The 14,903-nt window shown below is 33.9% G+C and overlaps 1 protein-coding gene across 4 annotated transcripts in view; it reads right to left on the reverse strand.

Annotated features, from left to right (window-relative positions):
* The window catches only part of inaE (inactivation no afterpotential E), a 50,360-nt gene that overhangs the window by 27,748 nt on the left and 7,709 nt on the right, over positions 1-14,903 (reverse strand). The window contains exon 1 of one of the 4 annotated variants that reach the window (XM_089698607.1): positions 10,538-10,975. The exons of 2 other annotated variants lie outside the window; for them this stretch is intronic. The gene's annotated coding sequence lies outside the window, so the exon portion shown is untranslated. Of the gene's footprint in view, positions 1-10,533; positions 10,976-14,903 lie in introns of those variants that run through there. One more of the 4 variants, XM_089698608.1, reaches the window with a different exon arrangement.

A 14,903-nucleotide genomic window follows, 5' to 3' on the forward strand; every position in this document is an offset into this window, starting at 1 on the left:
CTGCGTCCACTAGACGGGTCGGGGCGGGCCGGGCCGCAGCGCACCGCCGGCAGAAATCCGCCTGCGAAGTGATATCCGCCAATGCGTTGCGGCCCGCCCCGACCCGATCCGTCGCTAATGGACGATGTTTCATACAAAACATAGGCCGGCGTATTTTTGCGTTGCGATGCGGCCCGGCCCGATCCGCCTAGTGGACGCCTAGCATAAGAATTACTTGTGAGCCGCCTACGCTCATCTAATCTACTGTTAATATCGATTCTCCACAAACAGGGAGCAATCGGGAGATTTATTTTGTGATCTTACTTTGACTCCTGTGTAGGCGTTGGCGCCAACGAATTATTTTTTGTAAGGTGATTTTTGAAATGTGAATAGAATTAGATTTTATATCTTCGTTATAATCCTTAAATAATTTATATGATTACCAATTACTTGGTATTAATTTAACGATGTTGGGAGATATGTACTAATACCTAAACATTTAAGTCTAAAAAATTTCGTGTCTGTTTTACCATTTATGTCTGCAGTGGAATCCTATGAGTTTAGGATCAACAGGTATAATCTATATTGTTTTTATTAGTTAATAAGTAGATTTTATCGCCTTAAATACATCGTTACTTCACAAGTGTCGGTGTTTATTTGTTTTAAATTAGCTTAAAACTTCGCAACAATGCCTTTTCTTAAATAGGTCTTAACAAATGATTGCAGTAACCTTTATTTTGAAACTGCTACTAAATTGTGCCTAACTTTAATTTACCGTTGGACAGTCACTTTGATTTTATCTAAGTACTAGCGACCCGCCCCGGCTTCGCACGGGTGCAATGCTGATACTAAATACACTACAGAAAAACTGTGAACGTTGTAAATAAAAACATAGCGACCCGGCCGGCCGGTACCGCCGCAAACGGTACGTCCCGCAATTTTTAAATCTGTAATATCTTCGAAAATATTCACTTAAATCATACGGTGTAAAGGGCCATATAGATTTATATTAAATGAACAATGTATTCAAGGTATTTAATCGGTTAAGGATTAATGCTGTATTGGTTAAAATCGCTTCGAAAATTAGCCATTATTTGTCGTAAAAAGTAAATGACAAAAAAAAGTTATTGTGGGTTATCCATAAGAGATAGACATATACCATCACGGACTTTTCTGTAGACCTTTTCAATGTGTATAATGGCTGGTTCACACTTTGATTAGTGTGAGTGCAGGTGTGTAGTGCGAGTGCAGGTGTGTAGTGCGAGTAGTGTCCAATTCAACTGCGAGTGCAGGTGATTAGTGCGAGTGCAGGACAATGGTGAAATTCGCGACGCTACACACTACGCTAAACACTAAACACTAAACACTCATGTCCAGACGTGTTTAGGCAGGCACACTGCGAGTGAGGGGGAAGGGAGGGCGCGCGGGACGTGGCTACTCGCAGTCCACTCGCAAAAAAATAGAACACGCTTCTATTCACTTTACTACACAGCCTACTAAACACTCGCACTAAACAGTCGCTGTCCACACGTAGTACTACTCATCACCTGCACTCGCACTAATCAAAGTGTGAACCAGCCATAATACTTAGTACATTATTTTGATAAAACTCGTAGGGTTCAGCCTGCGTTTGCAATGTAAGCGGAAAAAATGTCATTTTTTACGACATCACATTAGAAACCTCAAAAATAACAGTACTTCTCCACTATTTAATGGATGTTATTATACATATAAACCTTCCTCTTGAATCACTCTATCTATTAAAAAAAACCGCATCAAAATCCGTTGCGTAGTTTCAAAGATTTAAGCGTACAAAGGGACATAGGGATATAGGGACATAGGGACAGAGAAAGCGACTTTGTTTTATACTATGTAGTGATAGTGATATATTTTATGTCGCAAAGGACAGTAATTTAATTTTAACACTTTTTATTACATCGTTTAACACTTTATTGCCATTAAAATCATGGTACACTCATAAGCAGAAATAATAGATGTAATTTTAAAAGGATTTTGTTACGCATTGATTTTTTTGTCTTCTCTGTTGCTAAATATTTAGAAGAATTATACCACTAGTTACCCACACATTAAATAACCTGTTAAGATTTTTCAACTTATACAAACATTAGTCGCAATCGCAACTTCTTCTCATTGATAACTTAAAATGATAAATAAATAAATCTCATAAAAATTACCCATTTTATAACAATGAAAAAAAACAGAGCTATCTAATAAAATCGGTTCAAGTAGTCGAAATTCCAAGGTAACAAAGCCAATGAAAAAAACTGCCGAATTGTGAGCCTCCTCTCTTTGTTAAATGTTTGAACGGTACATAAAGGTATCAGAAAAACTGAACTGGAACTTACGAGCGTGTCTAAAAATAATAAGTAGGTTTTGGTTTTGTTAATGGTATCTACTATCCATATAATGTAATATACCATAGTACAGTTCACAACTTTACCACAGTTTACAATCTCACAAGATAGGACTCAGTGATCAACTGGGCGGCAATAAACTGGGCCACGTGGACCAGTTGTACATAATTAATTATGCCTATCAGTTACCAACGTTATTTTAATGATTAATCGTGGTGACATAATATATCTACATCCTTCACACATGTTTTAACAACAGGATAAATTACCTAATTACGTTTATGGCAATACTTGGTAATTTTATTGCCGTGTTAAAATGTTCAGATTAGCCGTTCTTGGGATTCATTATAATTTGCAACCATCTATCGTTTTTAATGAGCTTTCGTGACTAAGATTTCCTTGTCATAAAATTAATAACAATTACTTGAAGTGATAAAAATATAAGGTTCAATAACGAAATAACACCGATTCTTATATACCTACATACTAGCAGGTTTTTATTGGTTAATATCTAATTAGTTACATTAATGATCAATGAGTCGTCGTTAATGTTATAGGTACCTATTATAGGAATTCTGTAGTGTAAAATCTGGAGGTGGAGCAGTTCTGATAGTTATAATCGTAATAAATGAATCAACCTGTCAATAATTGCATTAAATACAAACACATAGGTAGTAGACAATTCAAAACAATGATGCCGTGGTTTCTTTCACAGCCACAGTAGAAAATTTATACAGGCATTGTGTTTCAGCGATGCTATATTAATTATACTAACTAATTTTTTAAAATTATTTGTTTCAGATTTTGGATTAGCGAAGTCATGGTCAAATCAAAGGGATGATCGAAAAATAAGAAGGAAGGAAGTTTATGCTAGGCGTCCATTACAGGCGGATCGGGCCGGGCCGCATCGCAACGGGCCGTCTCTAATGGACGCGCTGTTTGCTCCTGCGTCCACCTGTACGGGGCGCGGCGGATCGCCTAGGCGGATTTTATCTAACAGACGCTCGCCGCTTACATCCGCCTGCCTGCGTCCACTAGGCGGATCGGGCCGGGCCGGGCCGCAGCGCACCGCCGGCAGAAATCCGCCTGCGAAGCGATATCCGCCAATGCGTTGCGGCCCGCCCCGACCCGATCCGTCGCTAATGGACGATGTTTCATACAAAACATAGGCCGGCGTATTTTTGCGTTGCGATGCGGCCCGGCCCGATCCGCCTAGTGGACGCCAGCCATTACAAAGAAAATATTTAGCTAATTCGCATATCTTTCAGAAGATTAAAAATAAGATATGCTTCTCGGTAAACGCAAATCTTTCCTCTTTATTAGTTAAGTATTAGTATTAAGTGTACCTACCTAGTTACATTTAATTGTACAGAAATAGAACAGAACAACATGCAAATTCCCAGACGAGTAACAACCAACACATTAACATAACATCAGGCATAATTTCCCAAAGGGCTCAGGAAAGTGCATGTACATACATAGTAAATCCACATTACGAGCTAAGTTAACGAGCACGAAGCAGAAAGCCTCTCAGTCATATTTCGGGCACAATTCCTAATTACAGGTAGGTACTAAAAATCTATAAAAATAATAACTACTTATGTGGAAATAACAGCAGCTACATTAATGAGGTAGTTTCAATATAATGTTGCGCATTTAAACTGTCATTACTCAAGTTTCATATTACCACGAAGTTTATGGTAAGTTTGACAGCTCTGTTCCCGTGAACCCGCACAGCGCTCTCGTCACCGGGTCCGGTTTTGTTCAATTATATTTATTACACGCGCTATCCGTGACCTCAATATGAAGTAGAAACATGCCCGACGCTTAACGTCCCTTGATCGGCATTACGCATCAATTACTATTAATTGGTGAACGCTAATCAATAATGTGAAGGTAAAAGGTATGTTGTATCGATTTTTCTGCATCTGTTCCAATCAATGCATACAATATCTCCTTGTTATGAGAATTTAACGATCTTGTCAGTCATAAGACAGCAAAATAAGTAGACCTATGACCCTGTAATAACAAATTATGACCTGAGTATAAATGTTCTGTGATTATGACACACGTCTTAAATGTATGTCATAATTGTTTATTAATTTTTCATTTTGAGTTCTTAGAATTGAACAGGTAAATGTTATTACTAATTATTTCGTAGGATTGAATAATATTCATTAGGTATTCATATATGTAATGCACAAAATAAATGTTTTCATAATTTATACGTATCAACTAAATATGTGGGGCAAGGATTCATGGCAGGGTTAATTTTAAAATAAGTTGTCGACAATTAGGAAAATAATTATTTTAGTTGTTTACTAGTTATTATACGATATGTTGTATTATTTAATGGACTTTACATCCCTACATAATAAATAAACTACCTAAATTGTTATCCTACATTCAATTGTCATATGTTATTCAATTTCATTTCAAGGTACCTTTTTAAACGTGTTTTTGAGTTAGTTTCCAAATGTATAATGACCTGAAAGACTTATTACTATGGATAATATTTTAAGTTAGTCTTGAAACTCGCTTAGCAAATCAACAACTGTCATGAATTAATTCAAATGTGCATTTAAGGTTCTCTATCTTAGACAGATACTTATTGGTACTCATATTCGTTGAATTTAAAATTAAAATGAGAGCCAATTCATTGATCGTGGCCATTTTAGCAATTGAATATTTTACACTTGGCCCTGGTGTGTTACCTAGTGCATTATTTAAATTCAACTTTATATTTACTGATACATAAGCTTAGTTTTATATTTTTATATTCAATAGCCCGCCGTCTCTGTCACCATATAAGCTTGCATACAATAATTAATTACAACATGTACTGAAGGAAATAATCAGTCTTCAATAATTTTCCATTTTGACAATTATAATTTTACAACCCTACAAAACAAGTAGACCACCATTTAAAAGTATTGAAAATAAACTTTTATTGTATTTATAATTATTGAATACTCTTGAACGTCCTTAGTGAAATCGCTCGCGAGTAACCTTCTTCAAAACTCAAACGAAAAATTCTGCATTTTCACCTTCGCTACGGCTTGAATAAAAAAATGCATGCCCTATAACTATTCCACACGTTCTAGGTTAGATTAAAAAAAAATCCTGTTTTCAATTTGTCATAATTTTTTTCCATTTTTATCAACGCAAGTTTTAATATTGTTCATAGTTACTTACTACTAATTATTATTCAAAATTTAATATAATGCGAATTTAATTTCATTCAAAAAGAACCTTAAAATAAATTACATTTACACTTAAAGTACCGAAAAACTTTCTCATTATCTTCGCCCACCTCTGCATAAAATAACTACGTCGAAATAATAACTGTAATTATAAATATCATGATAATTAGGTTAATGTAACGTTCTTTGAATCTAGGGAATAAATATTATGATTACCCAGTAACATTTCAAACTAAACTTTCAGTTGAACGAACGTAAAATGCTACGTCTGAAAACAGTATGACGGCGTAAAAATACTATGAAGGTAGGTAACAATAACCTTTGATTTTGATAAGAACTGAACGCGAAATATCAATGAACTTTATCTGCTATTGTGTCGTAGGTGCAAATAACTGCATTGCAAAAACCGACGGCAGAAAAATCGATCTCTATACGCTTTTCTTCTCGCTTTTCGATCTCTATTTGTATACCTATTGCTAAATAAAATTTAATAAACGGCCTTTGTTCCCTTGTTTAAGATCCTTTTAAAGCATAAAATAAATTGAATGTGTATCTGGGATGTTTATTACGGTCTATAGGTAAAGATGTGGACAATTTTGCAATGAGGCCACGGCCACAACATGTACATTGTACAATCAACAGCGATAGGTACAGTCAACAAATAATTTAAAGCTCAAGACCATAAACGAAAGTAAATCTTCATCAGATAGCTGAAACAAACGTATATTTCTACACGTGCGATGAGTAAAGCGGTTCATATTTTTGTACCAATGAATGTTGTGTGAAAACTGAAAAGCTTGATCTACATTTCCCTGCCAAACGTACAATTATACTTTTCATGCTGCGTACACATGCAAATGCAATAGCACATGTCTGCGGGCCACATCGGCGGGAACACCAATAGTCGAACCTCAATCGATCAATGATGAACTTCGCTTCTCAATTCGCACGGGTGTTATTAACTCGGGGAATTTATTGCTTTTCCACTTTATAACTCTCTCTGGTTAAAGCGTATTTTATTTTGTTCGAAAGTTATTATACGGCGGCGTTAAAATGGGGTAGCTTTTATTATAATGGTATGATAATATACTTCTCATTGATTATTATGCTAATATTATACATATATTTACTACCTATTAGTAAAGTATTGGAGGATTCAGTTTCAAGTATAAGCTTTTTGCAATATTGTATTTTAGAAAAAATAGATGGCTTTTTGTCTTGTTTTACTTAACTATATCAACGTACATTTTTATTAATTCCAATTAAACTATTTAAAAAAGCAATTGAAATGATTGCCAAACATTGAAAGTTAAAGTAATTGCAGAATGTACATCAATTTAGGGTCAAAATGATGATTAAATTTCTTAAGGGTTGCAGCACGCTGCAGTCTGCAGGTTGAGACGCGAAAAAATTAAATAATCGAATAATGCATCTGCTTCGTGCCCACGAAGTTATAGAGGACTTAATAATAGGAATGATAATAGCCATCTCTGCGATAAGGACACCTGAAGATTGGATGCAATTCTCTTAAATATACTGTATCCTGTCGCATTGCGTGATAAAAACAATCAAAACTGTGTGACAAATTGCTCTAATGACAAAAACTGTAATATACAGTCTGTTTTACACAGTTTCCTCAATTCACCTAGAATTTACTAGTATATATTAGCAAAAATAAGACTTAGACATCAGTGATACTGTGTAATGTACCTATTTTAAATTATGTTCGCAAAATTCAAATTATTGCAAAAACAATTGCACAAATATTACTTCCTTTAAATCCCATTAAATTACTCTGATATGAATCTCTAGCACACACGGCTACGTTGAACGCATAACAATCGTAAGGTAATTTTACTCGTACGGTGCTTGGGTATTACACACACGTTCCATTGTTTATTGAGCATAATTTAAAAGTCGGTAATGATGTAAAATATGACGATATAGAGGCCGCCAACGCTTCGCTAATCGATCAGAGCGAGGGGATCAAAGAGATCATTATTTATATTGGATATTCGATACTCGAGTAACTTGATACGATTCAAAGGTGTCACGACCAGTGTACATATTTAAACTAAGAAAATGTTTCGTTTTAGCTCTGTGGTAGTAAACAGTGATTACGCAAGGGGGTTGCTACTGGTTGCAGTAATGGAATAAGAGGATTAAATCTATTGTTACGACGGCAGGGTTTTAGTGCGTAATACATTTATTTATAGCTGGCGTAAATACGTATGTAGAATGTAGATAATATTATATAATATTTAACTTGAAGGGTAAGGTAAGAATACATTTGTATAAAATAAAATTATTGTCAAGAAAATTGATGATCTTATAGATACAATGATACGGATATACATGAAAAAAAGCACAATAAAATGCAATGTTTGTGTGTTTAGTCTAATTTATAAAACATAATATATTTAATTGGTAATTTTGTATGTTTATATGTTTGGCTTAAGATTAATGATAATCTTATCTTATCTCACTAATATAATAAAAGTTTGTGAGGATGATACAGCCAGTGTGTATGTTTGGTCCTCTTTTACGGGTAAACCACTAAACAGATTTTGATGATGTGTACTTGGTAGATAGTGATTCTATAATATTATATTTTGATAAATATGTAAGTACGTTCTTTTATTTTTCATTAGTTTTCGTCGCCGCCCAAAAATTAAAAAAAGATCTTGATGAGAATAACACAAATGCACGTTTATTGTTTTTGTATGAAAACGACTTTTCCCACTTCCCGTAGAAGTCACCTTTTCTTCCTTTTGAAATATTATTCAAAATATGTAATTTGATATTAATTTAACGTGATAATTTGACCTTTATTAGAATTTACTATTCATTTTTGACCATTTTCTTTGAGATGAATTATAACACCTGATTATACAGATTTACACTTGACCTTATAGGTTTTATTTATATTCGGGTAAACAATTAAACAGTGCTTAGAGCATTATATTCGGGTAAACAATTAAACAGTGCTTAGAGCATTAAACCAAAAGCTCTAAGAAACAGTGTGTGTATGTTGCTATGCAACTAAGTATTAGTTAGTTGCATATCGATATTATTAAAAAAAATAGTTTATTCTTGATCAGTTTAAATTATATATTCGGATGTTTATTAATTTTATCTTAATTAGCTATCCGTTCAATTTTCAAATACATTCAATTATCTTAATATATAGGTATATAAATCTCGTGTCACAATGTTTGTCCTCAATGGACTCCTCCATTGAGGATAACTTAACCGATTATAATAAAATTCGCACACCATGTGCAGTTCGATCCAACTTGAGAGATAGGATAGTTTAAACAGTAGGTACCACGGGCGAAGCCGGGGCGGACCGCTAGTATATAATTATATTTTTTACATAAAATATTACCTATCAGACTGAGAACTCTTTCGAAACTTTTACTTTTGTCTTTTGTATCGTGGTTATATTTATATTGTTATAATTGAATGGCAGTTATCGTTATTATTTTACGGCAATTAATAAACGAAGAATGAAAGTTAACGCCAAATCTTTACGGTAAAATCATAAGACTCAAGTGTCCTACTTTTAGCTTCATTTTTTTGACGGCCGAATAAATATAGTCGACCGGTTTCGACATAGTAAGAAATGTTTATTGACAATAAGTAAATACTTGTACTACTCGTTGATATAGCCATTGCGTAATTATTATTATTTTTTTATATAATTTTTGTCTAATTATTTTTATGAGGTACCAAAAATATACTGTTGTGGATTTTATATCCGATTGTATGAGAGAGGAGGTTTTGCTTTTTCAAGTGACGTGTGCATCTTGATAAGTGATATTATATTCATAAGAGTCATAACATCAAATCTTCGGCGCCAAATTCCATCTTCTATCTTTACCTTAATACCTAGTGCATAATCTCATTCATAAAAAAATTATCCATCTCGATATTGACGAGTGATATTATGGGAATGAAAAATAAATAAAAGGAAGTGTGAATAAGAATTTTACTTTGCTTTTTCAGTTATTTAATTTTCTTATCTTGTTTAATCAATGGTTAAAGCAAATGGCGCTTAAAGCAAAGCATAGGTTCTTGATTTTATTAACGATTTTTTTATATATAAAATATATTGTTTAAATGTAAATTTATAAATATTAATGTACGTTTCAAGTGTATCATAATCATATTAGCCATTAGGTATTATGTTCAGTGTCATATCAGTGATGCATGCATTTGCCATTTATCAAAGATAGTACTAATTGCTAATTAGTAACTATATTAAGCGTTAAAATAGTAACCTTCATGTGCAAATTAATTCTTTGACATTCTATGGCTAATATTGAATAATCCAGGCAATAAATAATTAGGTGTTTGATGTTTCCATTCTGTGCTGTGGTTACATCAACCACAGAGACGCAGCGTCATTTCTGACTAATGGCAGATAAAAATATCCCTGCATAACTATAACATGCCAGCTCATATCATTCCATCCATCCCATCGGTCTCCTTGTATTATTTAAAGTAAAATGGATCCAGAAATGAGAAACCCAATTTCACATTTCAATATTAAATTGGATTATCCAATTTCGCGCTAACTCCAGTCTCCAACATCCTCTTCCATTTTTAACTGCCAAGGTTCAAAGAGAAATGCGGTCTAAAGAAGCCTACCTGAGTGTCGCTTGTGACTTGTTATCTCTAACAATTCTAATTATTCTAAGGTAAGTTTTGACGAAGGTTTTTTAAGCGTGAATTATATTTACGCTTGTATATATTTTATGCTTGACCTGAATTAAAGATAAAATTAAACATCTATTTGAAATTAAATTTGACTAAATTATAGAGCGCATGTTCATTTATGGAGATATGCGTTTGCGTCTGACCACATGTCTGACCAGACTTCAAGTCAAGTAAATTGATTGATACAGTTGATTTCAAACGATACTGGATTTAAACATTTTATTAGAGCGGCAAAATTATAAAATGACCGTTACCTACACTAAACGATCATGTACGATCAGCTGAAGAAATAAAAGGCTCCGCCTCGCTGTACCGGACCAGCTCCGATGAGCTTAAGTCATCTTACATGCCCCGAGATGCGTGGATATCGGACCTCACTGCCAATTAAATAGTGCCAATTGGTCACAACACAGTCACAAAATCACAAAACCGCAAGAGATCACCTTTCACTCGTAACACAGAACACTAAAATACACCTTTTAACCCAGCACGATTATTGCGGTATCTAATTCACTGCAACCCTCTAGATTTCGAATAAAAATATTGACTAAGTGATACGTTATATTCGCGTGGTAGGTTTCTGTTATATGATTTGTTTATAGCTGGAGGTGAAATCGACACAATTGCGAGACGTTCGCTGCGCGCGTCAGTCCGCGACGGGCTGCCAGTCGCCAGCTGCCGGCACACTAATACACAATAGCCTGCCTCGACCGGCTCCCAGCTCCGTCGCGCGCCGCCTCCAATCGCTCTTGTGACGTTTTGTTTTCACTGGCAGAGGTACCGAAACCACCCGAGCGGAGCGTAAGCATTGGAAAATACCGCCAATTCGCATTTTCTTAGCGGACCAGTTTCACTCCTAGGCTTAGAGCATTAAAGTTGCTCCTAGGTGAATACTTCAAACATTATGTCCGAGATCAATCGATTGCCAGTGGCATATCTAACGACGTAGGTACTCGTTATGTATTCGGTAATCAGCTTATCAGTGACCGATTAGAGATATACAGACCTATTTGTGAATAAACATTCTTTTCCGAATTGTTGTTAAGAACTTTCTGGAAAGCAACTTGTAACTTCTGTGTTTTTTGGCGTCAGAACACGTGAGATATTAAAAATCAAATGTTTGTAAAAATCAAACAATAATATTAGAAGCAACTTGCTTATTAGCTAGTTAGTATACACGGGTTTGATCAGATTTAATATATATAACATATATACCTATTTGCCAAGAACATCAAATTAGTTAATTTGGTCACTAAATTCGTGCAAATGTAAATTAATTCATAATTTTTATTTCGGCTTCATTTAATGGGTAAAATGCTATTAAATTTGTAAATTATGATAATATTATGGTTTGTAATATTTTACACATATTATTATGATTTTTAAATTAAACGGCTAAACTCTACATTTCCCAAACCTGTTTTCCAAGTAAATTCATTAATTCACACGTGATTCATCTAATTCTATAAGTAGACATTTTTAAAGCGACTATTTAGACTTTTATTAATTTTTTTTATTTAAAAATAATCTTACTCGTCTCATTTACTTTATTTTTACTTTCAGTTTCAAGACAAGTGTAGAGCACAATCGCAACAGTTAAAAATATATTACCTACTTGCCCATATTTTTTTAAGGATATATACACATTACACATAGTAAATATATGGCTACGCAATATTCGTTTTTAACCGACTTCCAAGAAGGAGGAGGTTATCAATGCGTCGAAATACTTTATTATACGTATGTTCCCCGATTTCTCTAAGACGCCTGGAACGATTTCGAAAATTCATGTTTTGGTTGAAAGAGCATACTTCCTATAGTTGGTTCCGTGATCATCAGGTCAGGATCTGATCATGGAATCCTGTCAAAATCGAAGGTACTCTTCATTAGTATTTGATAGTTACGTACTAATTAAATTTGATCTTGTTATGACAATTTGAAGGCGGTTTTTAGTTTTTGTTAAAACAGAATTATTCTTAGTCTGATTTAAGTCTGCAATGCAGTCATTCCTATATCCCCTTACTTGTGAATGATTCCTTATATTTAAAAATATGTAATGAGGTGGCAACTTATAAAATCATGCAAATAGTTATATGTTGATTTGTGAATCAGAAGGAAATGAGGATAAATTATTTATACCAGTAAATTAACAAATAAATTGTATTTCATTTTCACTGGTATGACTTACCTACAGCTATTAATGGGTTTTGAACAGCAGTAGTTGGTATCGCATTATCTTTGAGCGGTTTACGTTACAGTAAATGAAAACAAACTCGCATATATTTCTATTATTACACTAGCAATAACAAATCGCATGCAAATCTGCATCAGTGCGAAACAAAAGGCAAACAATACGAGTTAAACATGAGCGGTTACTGTCATAGCTTATTTTAATTTGTAATCAGCTGTCGATCATGAAACATTCAAGGCAATGATTTTAAACAATAGTAATTAATATGTTGTGTGCTAACTAATAAAAGGCAGACGATCCTTCAAACGTCTTGCAATTTTTGAGGACATTGTACAAAACATGCGCCAATTGAAGATCTATAGAGGACATACAACTTCAATAGAAACTCTGCCCATGCCGACCCTTGCCCTTTTTAAGTCCTATTTCGTTCCCATATAAATGCTACATTCCCCAAATTCCCGGCCCTATCCTTTCCTTTATTGCTGCCATGACACAGTTTTTGCTAATGTTATTGAGGGTCACATATTTTTACCTTTTGCTTCCGTAACTGTATAATGTATTTGAGCTTTTATAACCAACCTATTTCGAATTATTTGATAATCTAGATTGGTAATGACGTCGACGTTGACGTTAATGTTCAAAATCTCCAGACAATTGACGACAACAAAATAATAATTATAGCGTATCCCGTGCGTATATCTATCCAATTAATGTCTTTAATGCGCTTTAATCTCACATCAATATTTTTTGTCTAAGTCCATTTAACTCTATAATATTTCCTAGTGACCATGAAACATGTAGCATAATTGCTACATATTGCTAAGCCCGTAAAAACCCGATATTGTTATTTTGCTGTCTCTCAATGCATTTATTATCGATTTCGTATTTGACGATCGTCCACTCAGTTGGGTTAAGGCTGCTGCGATTCCGGAGTGATAACGTTTGACCCTACGCTTAACAAAAATTGGTTAAGTGCGAGTCAACTAAAAAAATAGTTCACATAAAATATTCTTCAGATTATTTGCATTGTATTTAAATTAACTTTGTATAATATTACAGTACACAGCTTATAATAATTATTCCATCCATTCAACTAACCCGTGTGTCTAACTAATTAGACAACCGATGAATCGATGAAGTACATATACCTATGTATTATATTTTTTCTTTTTAATATTGCATAAGTGTACAGATTTACGCCATTTATTGTCTGTCATTTCACGTTAAAAAAAAGGCACACTTTTACCAGAAGGTAAGGTACCAAGAACAGGTTCTTCTAATAGACGTATAGATTAATCATACTATTGCTGTTTTTGCTTTTTTTCACGATTTCAATAAAGTACTAATAAATTAAAAGTTTTAGCGAGTTTCAGTCGCAAACGGAACCCTAATTCTATCATTTCTGACTATAAAGCTCATCGCAGTGGGCCAGTCAAAAGATATCGCTTCACGTCCGGATCCTGGTTCATATCTTATCAACACTTCAACTATATTTAGTAGCACTTTCACATACTTTTATCTTCGTAGATTATTTATTTGAAATTTTAAGTTCCTATCGGCTTTTAATGCGCATTTAATTTAAAACTGCACCGAAATGTTTAATTCGTTAATCATTAACCTAATTTACTTGTATCTTTGAAATTCTTTACACTTGAATTAGATAACACTATAATAATTTATAGAAAAGAAGTTTGAGTTTTGAAGATTCATGAATACAAATACCTTCTATAAAAGTTGAGAGGCTAAAAAATCAATTAAAGTGTTTCACTCTATGTAATTGGGAACGTAAATGTAATTTTTAGTGTAGCTCTATGTTATGATAATATTTAAGGCATCGGTATATTAGAAAATATGTTATCTGCAACAAGTGTTCTATAAATACACTTTATGAGATATCAAATAACGATTATAATCATATAAGCACTGGATAATCATAAAATAACGAATTTTGAAGTGCACACAACAATCTCTCGCAAATTTACAAGACAATAATTCAAAATGTCATTTCAGAGACCACATCTATAGTCCTTTCCACCTAAGATGATTTCTGTGACACATTGATTTTTGACACGTGTAGAGATGTCTTTACTGAAATCATATCAATTGTTTCCGATAATCGATAATATTTTATATGGAAATGAAATCGATTTGAATAAAGTACCAAAATTAGTTTTTTCGGCATTTCGCCAACAATTAACTAAGGAAACTTAGCAAACAACAGCAACAAAAAGTCAACAATAACAATTAGTAACAATAACAGAATACCACGTGAAGTATCAATATAAAAATGCAACTTGTATACAAGGCTGACGCACTCGTACAGACGATTGAATCGATTGACAAACGATTACAAGATGGGCGCCGATTATATATGATTTTCCAACTCTATGATTTTTCAACGATCCATTTCATGTACACGAATTGCGTAGGTAT

The sequence above is a fragment of the Colias philodice genome, chromosome 9 (assembly GCF_061535455.1).
Source record: "Colias philodice isolate Cphi_HAF_F1 chromosome 9, ilColPhil1 Martin Lab GWU primary, whole genome shotgun sequence".
Lineage (NCBI taxonomy): Eukaryota > Metazoa > Arthropoda > Insecta > Lepidoptera > Pieridae > Colias > Colias philodice.